The sequence below is a fragment of the Fukomys damarensis genome, unplaced genomic scaffold, assembly GCF_012274545.1.
Source record: "Fukomys damarensis isolate Sample0158 unplaced genomic scaffold, DMR_v1.0_HiC HiC_scaffold_27, whole genome shotgun sequence".
Lineage (NCBI taxonomy): Eukaryota > Metazoa > Chordata > Mammalia > Rodentia > Bathyergidae > Fukomys > Fukomys damarensis.
Genome location: NW_022900939.1, coordinates 13,917,221 through 13,937,656, shown reverse-complemented (window position 1 = coordinate 13,937,656; position 20,436 = coordinate 13,917,221). Strand labels below are relative to the sequence as shown.

At 44.5% G+C, this 20,436-nt stretch overlaps 1 protein-coding gene across 7 annotated transcripts in view; it reads left to right on the top strand.

The window, feature by feature from the left end:
* Prr5l (proline rich 5 like) overlaps positions 1-20,436 on the top strand; it is a 144,788-nt gene that overhangs the window by 54,597 nt on the left and 69,755 nt on the right. For 5 of the 7 annotated variants that reach the window (XM_033756539.1, XM_033756543.1, XM_033756542.1 and 2 more), the window contains one exon: positions 13,687-13,811. The exons of 1 other annotated variant lie outside the window; for it this stretch is intronic. The gene's annotated coding sequence lies outside the window, so the exon portion shown is untranslated. Of the gene's footprint in view, positions 1-13,686; positions 13,812-19,822; positions 20,100-20,436 lie in introns of those variants that run through there. One more of the 7 variants, XM_033756540.1, reaches the window with a different exon arrangement.

The window sequence follows — 20,436 nt, the reverse complement described above, 5'->3', positions numbered from 1 at the left end:
AAAGCACCAGATGGTATGTGAAAAATGTAGAGCTGATGCAAACAGCAGTTATGAGCACATTGCATGGACTTTCTATGAGCCAAGCAGCATAATGTTCCCACTTTACAGGTAGAGAATTTCTTGTCCAACTTGCTTGTGGCTAGTCAAGGAGGAAGTGAGATTTGAACCAGGCTGAGTCCAGAAACTGTGCTTTTTAACTACTGAACACTTGGCCTTCCTTAAAAATATTCAAGTAAAAGAGCTTCTGAGCTATCCCACCGGCTCGTAATATTAGGGCTGCGTGGCCATTGATGTCAAGGAGAATGACAGCCAAGAGAAAGCTGTATGATGTAGCAACAAGCACATCAGTGACCTTTGAATGGGTGGCTTCTGTGAAGTCCTGGGCTGGCAGCCAGACTGCTAGGGCCTCGGGGAGTCCCCAGAGATAGAAAAGGGAGACTCCAATGTGTATATCTCATTTTCAGGGTGTTGGCAGTAATAGGTAAGAAAGAAACAGATTTCTAACTGCAAGGAGCAGCAAGCCTTGTGAAGGTGTTTTTCTCTTCTCTCCAAGGTGATGAGTAAAGACTGGAAATAAGGAAAAAGGCCTGGTGGAAGGTAAAAGGATGAAGATGATGAAAAAGGGTGAAAGACTGTTTTGTTTTGTTTTGTTGTTTTTTGAGACAGGGTCTCACTATGTAGTTGAGACTGACCTAGAACTCACTATGCAGCCCAGGCTGGTCTCGAACCCACAGTGATCTCCTGCCTCAGCCTCCCAAGTGCTGGGATTATAGGCACGCACCACCATGCCCTGCTTGAAAGATGTTTTGAACAACTGGGTTGGGACAGCACCCTGTGTACTCACAGAGGGGTTTGCCATGCAGCTGGACTTGCAGGTATTTTGGACTTTCCTTGTTAATAATTCCCGATAAATCTGTCATTAACTTTTTAGAAACCAGTGGTTAGATTTTCCATAATCTTGACCCACACCATCCTGCAGGCCCCCATTCTCCTAATAGAGATGGCCCGTCCCCTAATTATCAGGCTTAATCCCAGTGCTGACATTCAATAATTGTGTGATCTTGGACAAATAAATCACTTCATATCGTTGAGCATATTTCTTCATCTATGAAGTGGCTGATTTAAATGAAAGATCATAGCATCCTGCGGACCTGAAGGAGTATTAACATCTAATGTGAACAGGAAACTGCCTTGTCATTTTAAGAGGATTTGTTATCCTTGTGGTGAGATTTTTGTCTTAGAGTCAAAGAGAGGCCACAGAGACTTCCCTCTGCCGGACAGACAGGCAATTGGATCCATACTGTAACAGTCTTTGTTGTATTTATAAACATATACATTTGTTCACTGAAATGCATTCATTTATCATTTGGACTCTAAGAGCATTTTTTCCCATTACTAAAAATAAGAAAACTTTAATGTCTTTTATTAACCACATGCATGTCCAAGTCTTATTCACTTGTTGCTGTGGAGTGATATGATTGTCATCCTTCGAACATACCGGTCCACCAGTTTTTATTAGGATTTCTGATCACGCTAAGTGCCTAGTTCTTGGGCAGAAAGACCAAAGGGCATTTTTATGTTGCCAGCTGTCAACTGTTAATAGGATTTAAGTAAAAATTCCCTCAGCTGTTAGAGCTATAAAATTCAACTCAGCAAATGCTTAGAGAGCTGACTATGGGTAAGGTACCAAACAGGAAAATGGGGGGTACACATATCAGTTTTGATGATCAAACCCCGTGCCCACAATAAAAACACAAAGCAGGAAACCATGACACATATCCGATCATCTGGCGTGCAGCCATTTGGAACACGCAGAGCAGCTCGCGTGATCGGCCAGGGTCTGTGGGTGGGTGGGCGCGTGTGCGTGCGTATAAGTGCGGCCAGTGCGGAATGAGGGGCTGGTAGACATGCAGCAGGAAAGCCTGTATGAGCCATGCTTGCTCGTACCTTCCTGTGTGAATGTTTTCGTAAATACAGAGTCAGAGAGGGGTCTGTGCTCCTATCTCTGAGGCACCTCGTGAGTGGCAACTGCCCTCAGCCACTGTGGTTCAAGATGTAGATAGACTTGGCAGCAGCTGCTCACATGTGGTCAGAGACCCCTCGGTTGCCGGAAGGAGCTGTGCAGGGAGCTCCTAGCGCACAGCAGGGCTCTGGGCTCGGTTTAGTGCTCTGATCCGGGCACCTGGGAATTTCTAGTAATGTTTGAACAAAGATCCCCCATTTTCACTTGCAGTGGTCTTCACCAATGATGTAGGTGGTCTGAGTTGCTTTAGATCCTGTTAGGGCTCCATGAGCTCAAAACTATCTGAACACTAATAGTAATATTAGGTTTGCTTGTCTTTTCCACCTTGTCCTTACACCAGTAAATAGTGGGCTTTTCCCAAGGCTCCCTGACATGAGTTTTGAAAAAGCTTTCATGCAGAATTGGCTATGAGAATCCAGCTGTCTTAAGCCAGACACAGACATGACTTGCAGAAATGAAAACAAAAAGAGTGCCATTCTTCTCACTACATGTATTTTGGATTTAGAATACACAATTATGGCTCATAAATTACTACTTATGCTAATATATAATAGACATTAAAATTACTTTTAAATAAGTGAATGAATTACCATTAAAATTATTGTCTCTATTGGCTGGGTATGTAGCTCACTGGTAAAATGCATGCTTAGCATGCAGGAAGCCTTGAATTCAATTCTTACCACCAAAACAAATGAAATATAGTAGTTATTTTCTCGGTTTTAAGTCCCTAATGTGTTAAATATGAATTGATACAACTCAGAAAAACAAAATGATTAGGCCCCAAAATAATTTTAAGACTATAAAGCACACTAAGTTTGAAAAAATTTGAGAGTTGCTGCTATCCAGATATAGTACTTGTTATTTCTACTAGAAGAAATAGTTGTGTGAATGCGATCAAAAGATAGTGTTTTTGTGTGTGTGTGTGCATCAAAAGATAAATACAGGGCTAAAAGCTCAGCATTTTGGGAGACTGAGGAAGGAAGATTGCAAGATAGAGCCCAGCCGGGGTGACTTAGTGAGACCCTGTGTCAAAATAAAAAACAAATCTAAAATTTATTCAGAAGCAGAAGAGACCTAGAATAGCAAAAGCAATTCTGGGTGACAAAGGCCAGGCAGGGGGCATCAAAATCTTTGACTTGAAATTATACTACAGAGCTACCATGATAAAAACAGCATGGTACTAGAAAAAAAAAACAGACCCAAGGATCAATGGGACAGAGTAGAAGATTCAGAAACAACCCCAAACACACTCAGCCACCTTATCTTTGACAAAGGGGCAAAACATATCCACTGGAAGAAGGATAGCCTCTTTAAGAAGTGATGCTGGAAAAACTGGCTTTCCACATGCCAGAGACTAAAACCAGACACACATCTCTCACTATGGACAAAACTAAAATAAAAATAGATTAAAGATCTAAAAATAGCAAACAGAACCACTAAATCTGCTGGAAGAGAGAATTGGGAGAATGCTTAAGGACATAGGGGTAGGAAAAGATTTCATGAATGAAACCCAGACTGCACGGAAAATAATATAGGGAATCAACAACTGGGATCTCACCCAACTAACAAGTGTTGTACTGCAAAATAAGTCACTGACAGATGAAGAGACAACTCATGGAGTGGGGAAAAATTCTAGCTAGCAGTCCCTCAGATAAAGGACTGACATCTGGAACATGAAAGAATTGAGACATATCAGACTCCCCAAAATTTGAAGACCAAATCCAAAAGTGGGCTTCTGAAATGGATAGATGTTTCTCAGATGAAGAAGTACAAACAGCCAATAAATATATTAAAAAACGTTTCACATCACTTGTCATTAGAGAGGCGTAGATTAGAACAACCCCGAGATTCCATCTCACTCCAGGAAGAATGGCTGCTATCAAGAAATCACCCATGGGCTGGGGATTTAGCTCAGCGGTTCTGGCACCTGCCTTGCAAGCACAAGGACCTGAGTTTGATCCCCGGGGCCAAAAAGAACACAAGAAATCACCAGCAACAAATGCAGACACACATGTAAATATTGCACTGTCTCTCTGGTGTAAGAACCTGAAAGTGTAAATAGGCACTAAAATATAGAATAGACAATGTGAAATAAGAAACAATTGTTCAAAAGGAAGGGATCTAGAGAGGGGAGAGGGGGGAAAGGAAGGAAGGAAAAAGAAAAAACTGAGAAAAGAAGGAAAAATGTAACAGGGCTTTTATAAATAAGGAAGGGAAAGGGGGATGGAGGGAGAAGAGGTGAATGGAAAAAAGGAATCAAAATACATCATGTAAAAGTACAAATTCCCTGTGATGAATGTGATCATTAAGTAAATCTAAATTGTACCAATAGGGCCAGGGATTTCGCTCAGTGACACTACGCCTGCCGGGCAAGTGTAAGGTCCTGAGTTTGATCCCTGGTACCACACACACACAAAAACTGTACCAATTAAAAAAAAAAAGAAGAAGAAGAAGCACATGTAACAAAACAATACTCATTCTTTTCACCTCAACTTCACTGAAATATAATCAAAAGAAATGAAAATAAAATTTACGCTGGCTATGGAATATATGTCTATATAATTTTTCAAAAGGCTGGGATGTAGCTCAGTGCAAAGGTCCTGAAATGAGCCACCCCCCCTTTCACAATGTCCTTAAACAAAAGCTGAAATCTACCCTGAGTTCACCAACGATGATACAGGTTTGTCTTTAAATCGTGGTTTGTCCATGCAATGGAAAACCATTCAACAGTAAAAATGAACACATCACAACTGGAATGTTTCTGTTTGGATAAAGGATAAATCTCACAATGCTAACAAAAAGTAAACTACAAAAAATATACACAGGGGCCCGGGATTTAGCTCAGTGGTTCTGCTGCCTGCCTCGCAAGTGCAAGGTCCCAAGTTTGATCCCCAGTACCAAAAAAGGAAAAAATATATACATAGTAACATTCAATCTACATAAAATACACAAACAAGTAAAACTACAGTGTACATACAGTATATGTACATAAATATATGTATATATATATAAAACACTACAGTACACTTCATATAGTCCATATAGAATACAGTATATAATGTATATCATACATAAACAGTATACACATAGTAAACTGTAAAGAAAAGCAAGGAGATGGTTATTCCAAATATCAAGATAATGATTGAATCGCAGATGGTTTATACAAGATAACAGAGTATGGTGACACATGCCTATAATCCCCTCACTCTAGAGACTGAGCCAGGAGGATTGCTGTGAGTTCAAGGCTAGCCTGGACTACATAGTGAGATCTTGTCTCCAAATAAATAAATACCCAAAGCAGTTTTAGACTAGAATATTGAAAAATGATTATCTTCTTAAACTGAGGTTGGTTACAGTATTTTTTTTATTTTTGGGGGTACCGGGGACTGAACTCGGGACCTTTCATTTGTGAGGCAGGCAGCAGTACCACTGAGCTAAATCCCCAGCCCCTGAGGTTGTTTACAAAGGTGTTAGTCTTGTTATTATTCCTTACAACATACATATATATGTGTGTGTGTGTGTGTGTGTGTGTGTGTGTGTGTTTCACATACATATCATATTTCACAGTAAAATAAAATAGAGACTTGTTTAAAATTAGCATGTTTGTTTATATGTGTTCATTTATGAAGATAAATTGACTTCCACTAAAGATAAAAAGATGCAAAGAGACAACCTTTGTTATTTCTCCTGACCTCACCCTGGTTGCTCCTCTGTGTGACTAACTCACAGTGCTCCTGTTCGCTCCTCCTTCTCCACTGTGGAATTGTCAGGGTGGTGGTTCTGGGTAGGTCCAGCCCTTGCAGGGTTCCAAGATGGAGGACTCTGTAGGGCTATTGGCCCCTCCTGCCTCCAGGGGTTACCAAGGAGGTCAGCCGTCCACCTGGGGTAGGGTGAGAGGACCAATGGAGGTCCCAAGCCAGAGAGTCGGATAGAGGGGTCCCAAGGTCCCTGTCACATCTGCAATGCTGGTGGAGAGCTTTTCCCTTACCGAGTTCAGGGCCACAGGTCTGAAGTCCTAGCGAACAGGTGCAGAAAAGGAAGCCATAGGCATGGCTAGAAAGGCCCCTGCTGCTCAGGAGGAGCCGGCCACCAGCTCGGCCCTGAAGGAGAGCTTGTTCCAAGTGATGTGTGTGGCGGGCAGGGCAGGGTGGGAGTGGGAATTGCATGTTCTCATCTTATGACTCTGACTCACTGAAATGGATCCCTCCCTTCCCTTTCTGGGCCCCTTTCCTCCACTTTTGGCACTGAAGAGCCGACGTGACTTTCCCCCGCTGGTCTTTGAAGAAATCCATCTTGTAAATGAATACTAAGCTGTGTTAATAGTTCCCCCACATCACCCTTGGACGGGAAACTGGGAGGTCCTGGAGACGAGGACTCTACTCCAAGGAACAATTCTCCTCCAAGGCAGGACATTTAAATGCTGGGCAAGCGGAATGGCCATGTTAAAGAGCACGTTTCCCTAACCCTTCTCAAATAATACCTGCAATTTTAAAGGGGAATCACTTGCATCCCCCCGCCTTTCCCATTCCAGTCCTTTTCTTGTCTCATTCCATGTGTCCTCCCTCCCGCTCTGAAAGGCTCTGGGCATCTTCTGTCGTATCCCAGGCAAGGGGCCATCCATTCACAAGCAACCCGTGAAGACACACAGGTGAGATGACCACGGCAGTCGGCTCAGGCAGGTGCTGGGAGGGGACCAGGGGCCGCGCCTCCGACCTGCCTGGGGTTCAGGACATGGCCGTCCTTTGGCTCCTTCAGGGAGAAGTGGTGGCTGTTGGGGTGGTGGACGAGAACAAGCTGCCCCAGGCTCAGAGAGGGCGAGTAACATTCCCGGGGCTCCAACTGGTGATCGGCACCCCCTGCAGCTGTCCACCTGGGCGCAGTCTTGCCTGTTCGAAACTGTAAGCATCTCGGGGTGACAAGCCGTAGGCAAACGGGGAGGGAAGAAGCAGCCGAGATCAAGCTGCAATGAGGTGCCCGCGCGCACAACTTTTCATCATGCAGAAGCTAAGACAGGGAAGCAAGGGTTTATGAACTGGGAGAAAAGGAAAGCCCAGCTGTTTGATGTGCCCGGTTCTTTTAACTTACACTCTCGTCACAGTTGATGTGGCGGATGTTCACGGTGCATCCGCCGCACGCCAGGAGCCACACCATCTAGCAGGGGGCAGACGCGCTGTGCTGTGCCGGCTCAGGGACACCAGCCCAGCGTCCTTCCTGCAGATGATCTGATTTTGGCGTCTCTGGCCCCTTCTGTACCAAATGAACAGACTCAGGCCTTTTCTCCTCCTGCTCCCTCTGTCAGAGGTGCGGAGAGCAGGGCACGGACCCCAGGCAGGTTTCCTGTGAAGGGGGACATCGGCCCGGCGTGCAGGCTCCCGGTCAGCGTGCTGCACGCCGGAGTTCAGCCCCGACTGCCGACCTTTCTCCACCTGCCTGGCACTGGCCAAGGACAGAGCCTTCCAGAAACAACTGGGCTCAAGGAAAACAGCCCACCCCTCCCACAAGAATGCCAAGAAACAATCGGCTATTAAATTTCAGTGGAAAGCACCGGAACCCATTCAGCCAGGAAACCTAAATGGAGCAGTGATTAAGTCATTCAACCCCTGGCCACACGGGACCCCCAGGCCTACAGGAGGCTGTGCTTTTCTCTCACAGACCGTGTGTTTAGCTGGCATTTCACTGTACAAGAAGCACCTGTCTGCTCTTATCAATGGTGGTCAAGCCCATGGGCTAGGGAGGCTGAATGCCTGGCTTTGAATCTCAAGCTCTGATACTTGCTGTGTGACTTTGGGCAAGTTATTTAACTCTCTGTGCCTCAGTTTCCTCACCCATGAAATGGGAATGATAACAGTAGTAGCAGTGCGCTGATGTTAGGAGGATTCATGATGTTGGGAGAATTAAATGAACTACTATTTGTGATGCACTGAGAACTATGCATGATAAATATTCTAAGGGTTAAATTAATTAAATAGACATATTTAATTTCCCAGCTGTGGGTGGTATATGCTTCTGTTCTTTCCTTCTCTCAGAAAGTCTGACTGTGAAAGAATGTAGCTGGTAAAGAAGTAAAGAAAAACTAGGTGTTTGGGGTGAAATTGCCTCAGTTCAAATCTTGTTTGTTTTGTTTTGTTGTTTTTGGTACCAGGGATTGAACTCAGGACCTTGGACTTGTGAAGCAGGCAGTGGCACCACTGAGCTAAATCCCTAGCCTTCAAATCTTAAATCTGAAATTTAATAGCCGATTGTTTCTTGGCATTCTTGTGGGAGGGGTGGGCTGTTTTCCTTGAGCCCAGTTGTTTCTGGCAGGCTCAGTCCTTGGCCAGTGCCAGGCAGGTGGAGAAAGGTCGGCAGTCAGGGGGCTGAACCGTGGTGTGCAGCCGCTGACACTTAGTGGCTAAGTCAGCTAAACTCTGTTCATGTGTGGAACAGATTCTTGCTGTACCTGTTTTGTCAGAGAGTTTCAAGGAATGAGTGCTGTAAATTTCTCAGTGTACTACCGGTATTTAGTAAGTGCTCAGTACAGTTTAGTGATTGTCACCATCAGTTATTTTTTAAAATGTCCCAACAACACAGCAGTTTTGACTGTGTAAACTGCAAGCTGGCTTTGAGCAGGCCGTGCGGCCAGAGCCACCAGCCAGCACCCCTTGAATATGAAGCTCGGCAGCTCATCTGGGTGCCGAAGAGCTCAGCAGGGCTGTGTCTGAGAGGTGTGATGTTAGTCAAGTTAAGGTGTCCAAACTCTAGTTGTTTCATTCCTGTCTTTCTCCTGTCCTTCCTTTAATGAACAGTCACTGAGCAGCTACTTGCTGGGGAGGCATGGGGCATCCCCCAATGGAAGGCTGTGTATACCAGGGGCAGGTGTGAGGATTAACCCAGTTACTCCCTGTTAGGACTTAGGCGGGGGCCTGGTCCAGGCTTTGCACTAAGTAACACCCCTTGACCACATCTATATTACGTCTCATCCTGTCTTCCTGGGAAGGAGGAGGCACTGGGGCAGGACAAGGGGAATGACTGTCCAAGGTTACTCATGCAGTTTCTGTTGTGGAAAGCGAAGCCGGGGTATTTCTTTTCCTCTAAATTTGGGATACTATCAGCAAACTGGTCATCCAAGAAATTAAGAGGCAGAGAGCAGAGCCTGCCACAGACACGGTTAAGACCTCCTCTTGATCTCTTACAGAGCTGGGCCCTTTTCAAGTTTGACTGACGTGGAATTCTATTCTCCGAGATGACATTTCTCCAGTGGTGTTCTGCAGAGTGCTGTGTCTTCAAGCTGTTACTAACATTCCATAAACAATTAAATTATTGAAAGTTTCTTTTGCTGCAGACCCCCTTCAAATTTTTTGCTATTTTTACCGTCTGTTGTTGTTTTGTGGAGATTGAACCTAGGGCCTTTGCGCTGAACTGCATCCTTGGCCCTATTCCATTGTATTTTTAAAGAAATTTTGAGACTGAGTCTTGTTAAGTCACTAGGATCACAAGAGCCCAACCTGGACAACTTAATGACCAACATCTCAACATACGGATGCATGTTGTTATTTTGTGTGCAGGATTCCACCAGCAACATCTTGCAGTGCTACCCTTCTCAGAAACACTCATCCAGGAGGTCCAGCTAGGCTCATCTGTGAAAGCCGCAGGAAACATCAAAACTCTGGTGTCAGGAGGAAGATAGCCAGGAGGAGAAATGGAGCAGATGCTGAGCAATGCACTGGTCTGTGCTCCCATCAGACTAGAGCTGTCGCTGTCAGTGCTGCAGAATGAACAGAGTTCTTTGTGAGGGGCGGTTGTGCAGTTGCTCAGCTTGGCTCATTGTGGCTGAATCAGATTCGCTGACACCGCCAGTTACCCTCGCTCCTTGGGGACAGGACCTCTTTGCTCTGCTTACTTTCTGCTTCTGTGGGACTTTCCTCATTTCCCTACTCTTTCCCTCATCTGCCCACTCTAGAGTGGGTGGATTGGGTGAGAGTGTTTATCTTTCCCAAACAGCCCTGTAACTTCCTCCACCTGAATGGGGAGGTCAAGATGACTTAAGTGGGAAAAGAACAAACAACAGGAAAGAAAATCGTTCGATTAGTGGTTATTTCTACCTCTAACAAGTCATGACCTTGAGAAAGGCCTACACTGTTTCTTTTAATCTCAACATCTTTACTCACCAAATGGTGACAATAATCTTTTTCATTTCATGGTGTTGTCTAAGAAGTAAGTGAGTGAGACTGTGCTAAGAAGTGTCACCACATTGTATGCCTGAGATTCATATTCCTATCAGTTAGAATTGTTTTACATAATTTCATATTTGTGTGTGCATGTCTGAGAGAGAAAAAGAGAAGAAATGGGAAAAGTGAAGAGCCCCAGCAAAGCTGGGAATGTAATGTGAATTCCACGTTGCAAAGGAAGATTTTGATTGAAATGGAAAATGAATGCATTACCCACTAATGGCTACTCTTTCATCTAAGGAGAAATTTTGTCAGTGTGACTCTAGGGAGAGTCCTAGACACCCATGCTGAGTGTATATTCATCAATATCTTAGGTTATACGTCAGCTTCTGGGGAATTTAATTAGCATGAGTTAAGCCCTCTCGAATCTTACTTTTATGGGAGGAACATTGTGGGTATATTATGCACCCAGGACACTTTGTGTGGTTGGCTCTGAGTTTGAAGAAAGACTGCCAGGTCACCTTGTGAATTTTTTTGATCTCTTAACCTCTCTCTATGCCTCTCAACCATAGCTGAGATCAGTGATGGCGAACCTTTTAGAGCTTCCAGGGATACAAACAGCCTGCTGCAGGAAGTGTGCCGTAGATTCGCCACCCCTGGCCTAGGTGAACTGACCTGGTTCAAAACTCCATCTTGTCCTCTTTCTTCCTCTTCCTTCTTTTTCTCCCTCCCCTCCACAGACAAGAATAAGTAACCAAGAACACATTCTTGTTTATACCCCTTGCTTTTTTCTACATCCAATGCAGATTATTTTCCTCACTGTCACATTAGATTTGTTTGATTATACTTATCTTTATTTGATCTGTTTTTGCAGTAGGGGAAGTATGTATGCCATGTTTTACTCTTAAGACTATCATTTTATTTTCATGTTCTTGGGCCATTTATTGGAGCCTTCATTCATCTGTATTCAGTATTACAATACACATGAGCATATAAAAAATGTTAGCCAAATTGAGAAGAAAGTACAGTACTTGGCTTTACTGTAAGGGAATTTAGAGTATTTATCTGGCAGAACAAACACTATGGACAATAAATATACAAAGATCTCTTATTTTGAATGCTGTTTTAAAATAGTTTTCTTTTGCCACTAAAAAATATATTACCATGTGCCAAGTAGCATAACAAATATCTCACATAGTTCTCATAAACCTCACTTATGCTCCATGGAATCCCCTAAAAATGGGTCAGATTAGCAGATGAGACTTCGATAACTACAGTGGATGAAAAGAGGCTACTACCAGGTCTCAGTCAAGCTGAGGGTTCTTCCCCACGTTGGCAGGAGGGATCGAATGACTCTAAGCTTTGTTCATACTGGGAGAGATGACTGTTGTGGTCAAGACATCTGGGTTTCAAAGGACAGCCTTGCCTGGACAAGATGGGATCTGGTGCTCAGTGGAAGGTCTGGCCTCGGATTTGGACTTGGCTACTCATTCACAGTTAGGAGGAGGAAGGCAGAATATGGCTGTAGATTCTCATGGGTTCATAGAAATGGGAGTAGCTCATGGAAGTTCCTATATTTTCATGCAAAGGGAAGGAAGGTTCTCATGCAAGAGTGAGGATGGGGGAGAACTTTTGAAAAGTTGTTGAAGAAAGACAGTGGGAGAGGGGCACATGTGTATATTGGAGAAATTGGGTGCTGAGAGGTGTTAAGGGCCTAGAGGGTATGAATATGAATTTAAATTAACACCAGCAGTGTGGTTGTGTGAATTTCTTTGATCATGTTTATGCAAGTGTGGGGACAGAGCAGAAGGAGAATCAGACTGAACAAGGTTAGGCCTAGCAAAAACAGTGAGGTGAACACAGGGCCAGAGTGTCCAATATTTATGTGAGGGAGTTGATAAAATAATGGGACCTTGTAATCCACACAAGGTGAGGAATAAGGACAGGAGAATGAGCTGTATCCTAAGATAGGCTATCCAGGGAGATGAAGGTGGATGGCTGTGGGAGTACTAGAGGGGAGACTAGAAAGATGGGTGGTGGTGGTAAGAGAGTAAAGAAAGTGTTCATGGGAGAGTGAAGAAAGTGTTCATGGGAAATGACAAGGTCAAGGCTGACCATGGGAGTAAGTGTGGACTGTAGACAATGTTATTGTGTGGAGGCAAAGGATCTGAAATGCCAGGATACTGGAAAGACTTTCTATGGATATTGATGAAGAACTATGACAGTAGCAGTATGTAAACCAAGAGTGACAACTTCCAGGAAAGATGGGGATAACCCTAGAGTCTGAAGTGACAACAACAAGGAGAGGTAGTGAGCATATTAACCTGATGGTTTCTTGGGGACTTTTCAGGAGGGATTGTGCTCTGGCTGTGGAATGAATAACAAGAAAAACAGATACTCTACCTTTCAGTCCAGTACTGCAAAGTACGGAAGAGAAACCACACCATTTCAGGGGACTTGAAGGCAGAAAGAACCCTCACAGGAGAAACATTTCAGCTAAATAGTGATTCTCAAAGCGTGCTTCAGGAATCCCAGTCAGTGACACACAGCCCCAAATTATATTCATAGAAATACTAAGATATTATTTGACTTTTCCACTCTCATTTTCTCACAGATACCCAGCCATTCCAGAGGTTACATGATGTGTGAAATGCATCAGATTGAAGATAGAAGTATATAGAATTGTCTTCCATTAAGCCACAGATTGGAGAGACTTGCAGAAATCTATAAAATGCTATCCTTCTATAAAATGCTATATAAAATGCTCTTATTGTCTTGGAAAACCAGAATTATTTTTCATAAAATGTGTGGTGATGTTATTATTGTTATTTTAAATTTAAGTTAATTTTAATGTTTTGTTTTACTGGGGATCGAACTCAGGACCTTGCACTTGCAAGGCAGGTGTGGTGCCACTGAGCTAAATCTCTGGCTCCAATTTTAATTTTTAATTTCATGGGTAGTAAGTATGGATAGATATAAACCACACAAACAAAGGCTCAAATGTTTTAAAGAGTGTCTTAAAGTCAAAATGTTTAAGAGCCACTGAATTAGGACATGGGCGCTAAGGGAATGTTCTGATAAGGATCTGAAGGGTAGGCAGTTTTCCTGGTGTTGGATTCTGGGTTTCACAGAACACAGCAGTAGGATTTTTGAGAATGGGAAAGGGCTGGGAGGTGGGTCATAAAAGGGGATAGGAAAAAGCACGTGTTGATGACAATCCAGGGGAATTGAGAGATTCATTTAGTCCTGGCTTCTTGTTTTGGTTGGCAAACACAGGGATGAGGCTAAGGGGTCCTGATGATGGCAGGACTGGGTGTCATCATAAACCAGGAGTAGGTGGGGCAGCTTCTGCTGGGGGAGGGCTAGAGCAGCAGGTCAGTCATCTCAGAGACTAAGTTGCTCCTTCACTTCGAATTCTTAAAGAACAGTCTGACTGTAACTGTCTTGTGTCTTGTCCATTCCTGGGGCCAGTCACTTGGGACAAATCAAGGGACAAACCACTGCCCCATCTTACAGAGTCAAAGGAGCGTGATAGTTCCAGGAGAAGAGGCTCTATATAGTCTGGGAAGATATCCCCAAAGCCCTCTACAGGAGGACATTCCAGTGAATGAGCAAGATGAAAGGCTCTCTTTGGGATAACTGTGAGTATTTATTTGGAATGTTTCCTATTAGCTCCATTTTAAGGTGCAAAGAGGGATTAATTGTGTGCTGACCTTGTGCTGCTACTATCCATTCTGCTGTTTCAAAAGAAAGCTGAAGCATCACTCATGACCCCTAACCTTTGTTCACCCAATCCATCAAACTATAATGGATCACACATCATCATTGCTCCAAACCTAATCAAACATCACTATCTTGTCCTTGGCCAGCTGTAACCACCTTTTAAAGGGTTCATTAGTCAGTAGGCTACTTCTAGTGCAGAAATTAGTCTGCATTGCTATAGTCCCCCATATCTGCAGAGGATAGGATCTAAGATTCACAGTGGATTTCAGGAACCATGCGATTGAAGACTAGTTATGCTTGGTGTCCTTTGCCCCTAATCTACTTCTTCAGTCCTGCCAGAAATGTGGCAGCAGTTTCTTCATTGACAGATACAGTCTCTCCTGTAATTGGTATCTTTCAGTCCAAACCTACCCCTGAATGTATTCACTTGCATTCAGTATATGGCTTGGTGTCATTGGATTCAGGAGACCCCTTGCTCAAGTCTTCCTTTTGGCTCACTGCTTTCTGGCAACATATTCTGGTGTCCATTGGCTCTCATTTTCTGTTCTTGTCTTCCACCCACAAATTTAATGCTTATTCTTTCTTAACTAAGTGCCGATCATATGCTGTAACTTTTGTGGTTTGAGGCACAACAGCAATGAACACAAATTTCTTTCCTTTCTTTATAATTTCTAAGAAGATTCATGTGTAATTACCATAGCTCTTAGCAACCTCAGCATAAATTTTTTTTCTTTCCTTATTAAGTTCGAGAACTTGCACCTTTTACTTACAGAGAGCAGTTTCTGGCCTTTCATTGGAATATCTGAACTGTTATCATAGCTACTCTTGTGCTTTGGGCCATTATGGTAAAATAAGGGTTACTTAACATAAGCAGTGACAGTTGACCTCAAACCCAAGTACTAAATGCTTAATGGGAAGGTGGTGTACTCACATTCTAGATGAGACAAAGCAAAACCATTCTAGATTTGATGCTCCTTAGAATGGAATGTGCAATTTAAAATATAAGAATTATTTATTTCTGGGACTTTCTGTTTTATGTTTTTGGATCAGGGTTGACTGCAGATAAGTGAAAGTGAAGATGTGGATAAGAGGGGACTAGTGTGCTCCTTGTGTTAGTCAGCTTTCTGTTGCTATAACAAACATCTGAGGCAATTGGCTTAGAAAGAGAAAAGGCTTATTTGGCTCAGGGCTCTATTAGTTGGCTCTGTTGTTTTTGGGCCTGTGACAGAGCAGCACATCATGATGAGAGCACACTCAAAACCCAGTGAAAAAGAGAAAGAAGGAACTAGGGTCCCACAGTCTCCTTCGAGGGTACAACCCTAATGACTCATAGACCTACCAGTAGGGCCTACCTTTTAAGTGTTCCACCACCTCCCAGTAATACCCCACTGGGGACAATACCTTTATGGACCTTTGGGGGACTCTCAAGATCCAAACTATGGCATTATCCAAAACCTTCCAATGGCCTTCTGCCATGACTGAGCTCCTGACCATGAGCTGCCTATTGGATCTGACCTCGAGCTATTTCTTGGATGTCATCTTGTTCCTTCCACATTTGTTTGCTATGCTTTGATCACAGGGCCTCCTCCTATACCTCACCACCTTTCCAAGCTCCCTCCTGGCTCAGGTCCTCCTCTGTTCCTGTGATTACCCCCTTGTGATTGTTTAACTTTCACTCAAAGTTACCATCCCTGACGACATTAGAAAAAGCACTTCTCTTTTTCCTTCCAGCCACTATAGTGACCTATTTTATTCTCTTCACAGCACTCATCCGTGCTTGTAATGATCTCTTTCTATATCATTTCCCTGTTTGTTGTTGGTCTTCTGCTCCTTGGTGGTGGGAAGCTTGAATTTCCTGTTCACTTCTGTAACTCTACTACTTAACCCAAATAAATCACCACCCAATATTTATTGGCCACCCAGCTGACTTGGAATTGTGCAAAGGAAAATCGAAGTCAGGATCATCCCAGGAAATTCATTTAGGACCACCAAATTTCCTTTTACTTTTAAGAGTTGCTCATTCAAACTATTCTAAAAATACATTTAGTTTAATTAACAACCAGCCACTTTAGAACGGTGGGCAGATCCTCCTCAATACCAAAAGACAAGAAAGGTAATAAAAACCAGAAATCCTTCTTGCTTTCAAGAAGAGAATGATGGGCACTAAAATGCTCTTTGATTATTTATGTCATTGATGTTCTCCCCAAAGCAAACTTTGAGGTACTCATTGTTTTCTACTGGTTGTGGAAAGGAGGGTGAAGGAGGGCAAACATTTTTCATTTGTGTGCTGTCTCTTCCTGTTGTACCAAAGGTCACTGATTTTACACTCTGGTGTTAGATCACATGCCGAGCATATTTCTCAAATGGTCCTGTTTTATGGATGGTACAGTGCTGTGGATATATAATGAGTGGTTATGCAAGCTCTGTATCAAGGTTGGTATTTTTTGTAAGTAACAACGTGAACTTATTTTATGACTGCTGTTCCGAGGACCTGAAAAGCTATGTGCTAATGCCCATGTGTCTGGGAGACTTTCTTGTGCCCCTCGAAAGCTCTGTACCAGGCACTAGCAAGTGATCTTAGATTTTCAGGGCTTCCTTCTATCTTTTAAAAGAAGAAAACTGAAGGTAGAATGAGTTGTCATTCTTCATTGCAACACTTTAATTACAAGGTAGGAGGCACCAGGACAGAGAAGTGCCGTGGAAGGTGGTCTAAATTGGACATCTACATTCTGTACTTAAAGTTGGCTGGTGTTGTTTATCACCCACTGGATATCAGACTCTTAAAGTATTCAGTGCTATCGCTCCATAAACTGAGTTGTGTTATCATTCAGAGATGGAGCACTGTATCAGACCAGGAGGAAGAAACAGAACTGGTATTAAGCCTCATTCTTTCTTGCTTGGGTACAACTTTGGATGAGTCACCAGGGCCCTCCTGAACTTGGTCTGATCAGGCTCCTTTGGGGTGGAACTGAGTAATCTGATGAGTGGGGACACTGTCATGGGAACAAGGGAGAAAGAGAATAGGCCCCTGGAAAAGCAGGAACTGAAAAGTGCTTTTGACTCCAGAGTAGCTCCGGAAAGGGCCTCTGCTTCTCCCATCTCAACGCCCACTTGCCTCCTTGTCTACTCAGGGGAATCCGTTACCTCATTAGTGCTCAAATTATTCTGCTCCCAGCAAAATTTTGCTGGAAAAATGGATTCTCTTGCTAAGGGAAAAAGGGTTTGAGCCCATGCCATCCTGTTGCATAATTTCTGCTTGCTCATAGCCCTGGTCCCTCCTCACAGCTGCACCAGAAGTGGCAGGGAAATGAAGCAGCAGGCTGCAAAGAGAGGCAGGGAATGGCCAGGATTGTGGCACTCTGGAAACTACATGTCCTATCTAAGAGTTCGCCAGTTGTGGTCCTGTGGGCCTGCAGCAAGGGCCCTGCCAGAGCTTCTGGAATTTTCAAAGCAGATTGAAAACCTGTATTTTTTTGCATGAAGTTTTCTGATTTTTGAATGTTGGTGAGTCATTCAAAAAATACTGACAACCTGGGGTTCAAATGACATGCATCTAATAGTTATCTAACTGGCTCATAGGCAGCCGGTCTGTGGCTTCTGGGATCTCCAGTTCAGATGAAATCATGACCTTTCAGCTTTTGTTCTACTTATGTACCCCACCGCGTGTGTGTGCTTGTGTGAGTGTGTGTGTGTGTGTGTGTGTGTGTGTGTGTGTGTCACATTCCTGGAATGGAATCTGATTTATCCAGTGAAGGGCCAGGGTGTATCATAAGAACAAATCTGTGGATTGGCTGTACTTAGTCCTGAAAGAGCTGCCTAAGGGATCCTCTTTCCAAAGAAACCCTGATTAGGCCAACTTCAGTTCAGAGGCTGTACGTGGCAAGCTGTGTATTTCATATGTTTAATAGAGTCCTAGAATTTCCTCCCCCATCAATGAATGTTCAAACAGAATGATGTACATGGGCTTCCCCTAGCAAAATTTTGTCTTAATAAGAAATGGCAATGTTCCACTAACATTTAGTTCCAATTCTGGTTAAAAATTGGGTAGTGACAAGTATAATATATTGGCACTGGAGAAGTTCTGCTTTACATCAAAATAATGGCTACTTCTCATTTTAAGAAAACTCTCTTTATAAAAATAGAAACTCTTGGGGTTAGAAAAGACTGTAATCTCTTTAAGGCTTCCGTCCAGTCTTTGCATACTTTTTTATGATGTCCTGCCACACTGACACCCTTAGGTGAGTGAATATTTCTTGTCATCAGAAAGGCATCTCTTCCCCGGGGAGCCTCTTATCCCTGGACAGGCCAGCTGATTGATTCTTTTCTTAGTGTACAATGCCATGCCCACTGTAAGCAACTGGTATGGAGCACATTTGTAAGATCCACTCATGTGGCATTTACCTGTACTTACCTATCGCGTGCCCCACCTTGGTCTAGGAACCCAAGCAGTGTCAGTGGACAGCAAGGATCTGTGGCTTTGCAGAGCTGAGGGGTTGTAGCCTGAAAGAAGGATGTGATGAGAGAAAACTACATTCAGAAAAAAATAATTCATATAATACATCACAAGGTGGTTCATGCTATCGAAAAAAGTAGGGTGAGGGCAGCTGGAAGGGAAGAATACATCACAGTCGCACGAAGACCTAACGGAGAATCAGAAATGCGAAATGGAGATTCTCAAATTAATCTTCCTGCAGCTGAGTAGAACTATGTAACTCCCCTAGCCGAGTTCAGTCCTAGTGCCACCTGTAGCAGACCCACCCGGCAGGCCTTGTTCCCATCGCCTGCATTTGTATGAGTAAACTGAGTCACAGCAAAGTATCTTGGCTGATACCTAAGGCTGCAGGTTTTGGATTCCCCGTAAGTGGCCACCCTTTTCACTGCCCCTCCCAATCTTTTCTTCCCCAGGCCCCTGGGCTGCCTGTACAAGCTCTCCTACCGTGTTTGATTCCTGGGATGAGATTTAAGGGCCCCTCATCAGCCCAGACTTTATTTTGAGAACCCTTTAGCCGGGCAGGGGAGGACCTCAGGACCACCACTGTACAGCAACCCTGACCCATAGGTTCTGAAGGTCACAGCGCGCAAAACAAAATTTAATTTTGTTTAGTTTTGACAAAAAAAAGAAAGAAAGAAAGAAAGAAAAAAGTAACACACACCTTCTTTTCTTTCGTCAGCAAATGTCACTGTGGTTTCAAAGCCTAAGTGTGATATGAGCCCAGGCACAACATTTGAAAAGTATTTCCTGCTAAACCATAGGGTGAAATTATGCAAGCCAGTGAGTCCTAACAGCTGCATCAAATGCTTAACACCTGCTAGAAAAAAAAGTTTTGAAAATAATTTTACATTGTTTTTAATTTTCGGATTGGTTGGTTTTCCGTGGTTTCAAATTCTGAGGGAGCCCCTCATGTGTTAAGCCTTCTGCTGCAGAGAGAATTGTGGGGGCTCTGAAAGGATTCCGTAAGTCTAATGGAGAGACTTCATGGGAGTTATATTTTCATTAATGCACTTAAGACAGCTTCTGGAGTCGCTCTGAGAACTTTTGCTTAAGATAAAGTTCTAGGCTTGAGTCCGCTGCTCCGCGGGGTCCTGCTCCTTTTAAGCGAACCCCAGAACTGCCTCGTGGCTTCCCAGCCGAGCTCTCCGAGGTGGGGTGGGGATCAGAGGCTGATCTGGTCTTGGGAAGAGACGCGCAGCGCCGGGCTCCCCTGACCTGCTTCACCCTCCCTCCTGGCTCCGTAAATCCGAGAGTCTGGATTTCCTGAGATTGTTGACTGGATGTAAGCGAAGGGGCCCCCTCTCCCCAGTCTGGAGAGATGCAGCGGGAGGAGCGGGATGGGGTGAAGCGAGGTGCGGGCGGCTGGAGAGAGACTAAAGCGATGTACACTGGACAGGAAAAGTGGGAGGAGGAGGGGGAGGAGGGGGAGGAGGCGGCCATAAGTTGAGAGGGGAGGGAAACGAGTCGCCAGCCCGGCGCTGGGAGCTCCGCGCGCTCAGCGATCGCGGACTCGCGCCAGAGAGGATCCGAGGCTGGGAGCGACTGGGCGGAGAGCGGCGCGGCGTGGGGAGGGAGGGAGATCGGGCTCGCTTCCCTCCAGGGAAAAAACTTGCTCCAGAACACCGGAAACTTGTTCCTGGGCGCGCGGAGTCCGGACAGAGGCGAGCGGCGGGTGTGCGCGGCTCGTGGTGACTCACGCCGGGGAAACCGAGGGGTGAGTGGGGAAGTCCCCGGAGGGGCCGGAGCTCCCACTGGCACCACCGAAGTGGCCTAGGGTTGGGAAGGAAATCGGCAGGCACAATCAGGCGGGGACACGGAGATGGAGGGATTGGGGAAAGGGAGCTTTTGGGGGCAACAGGTTGGCGACTCGCAAGGTTAAGGATCCCGTGATCGGATGCTCCGCGAGGACGTAGGGGTCCAGACTCGCGACCCCTCCGGTGTGGGCGGGGATCTGGGGGTAGAGCGTCCGCAAGTTGGGGTGGGCGTGAGTGGGATTGGGGGACGGATGCTGCCGGTCGTGGGACCCGGAGGTTAAAAAAAAAAAAAGCTTG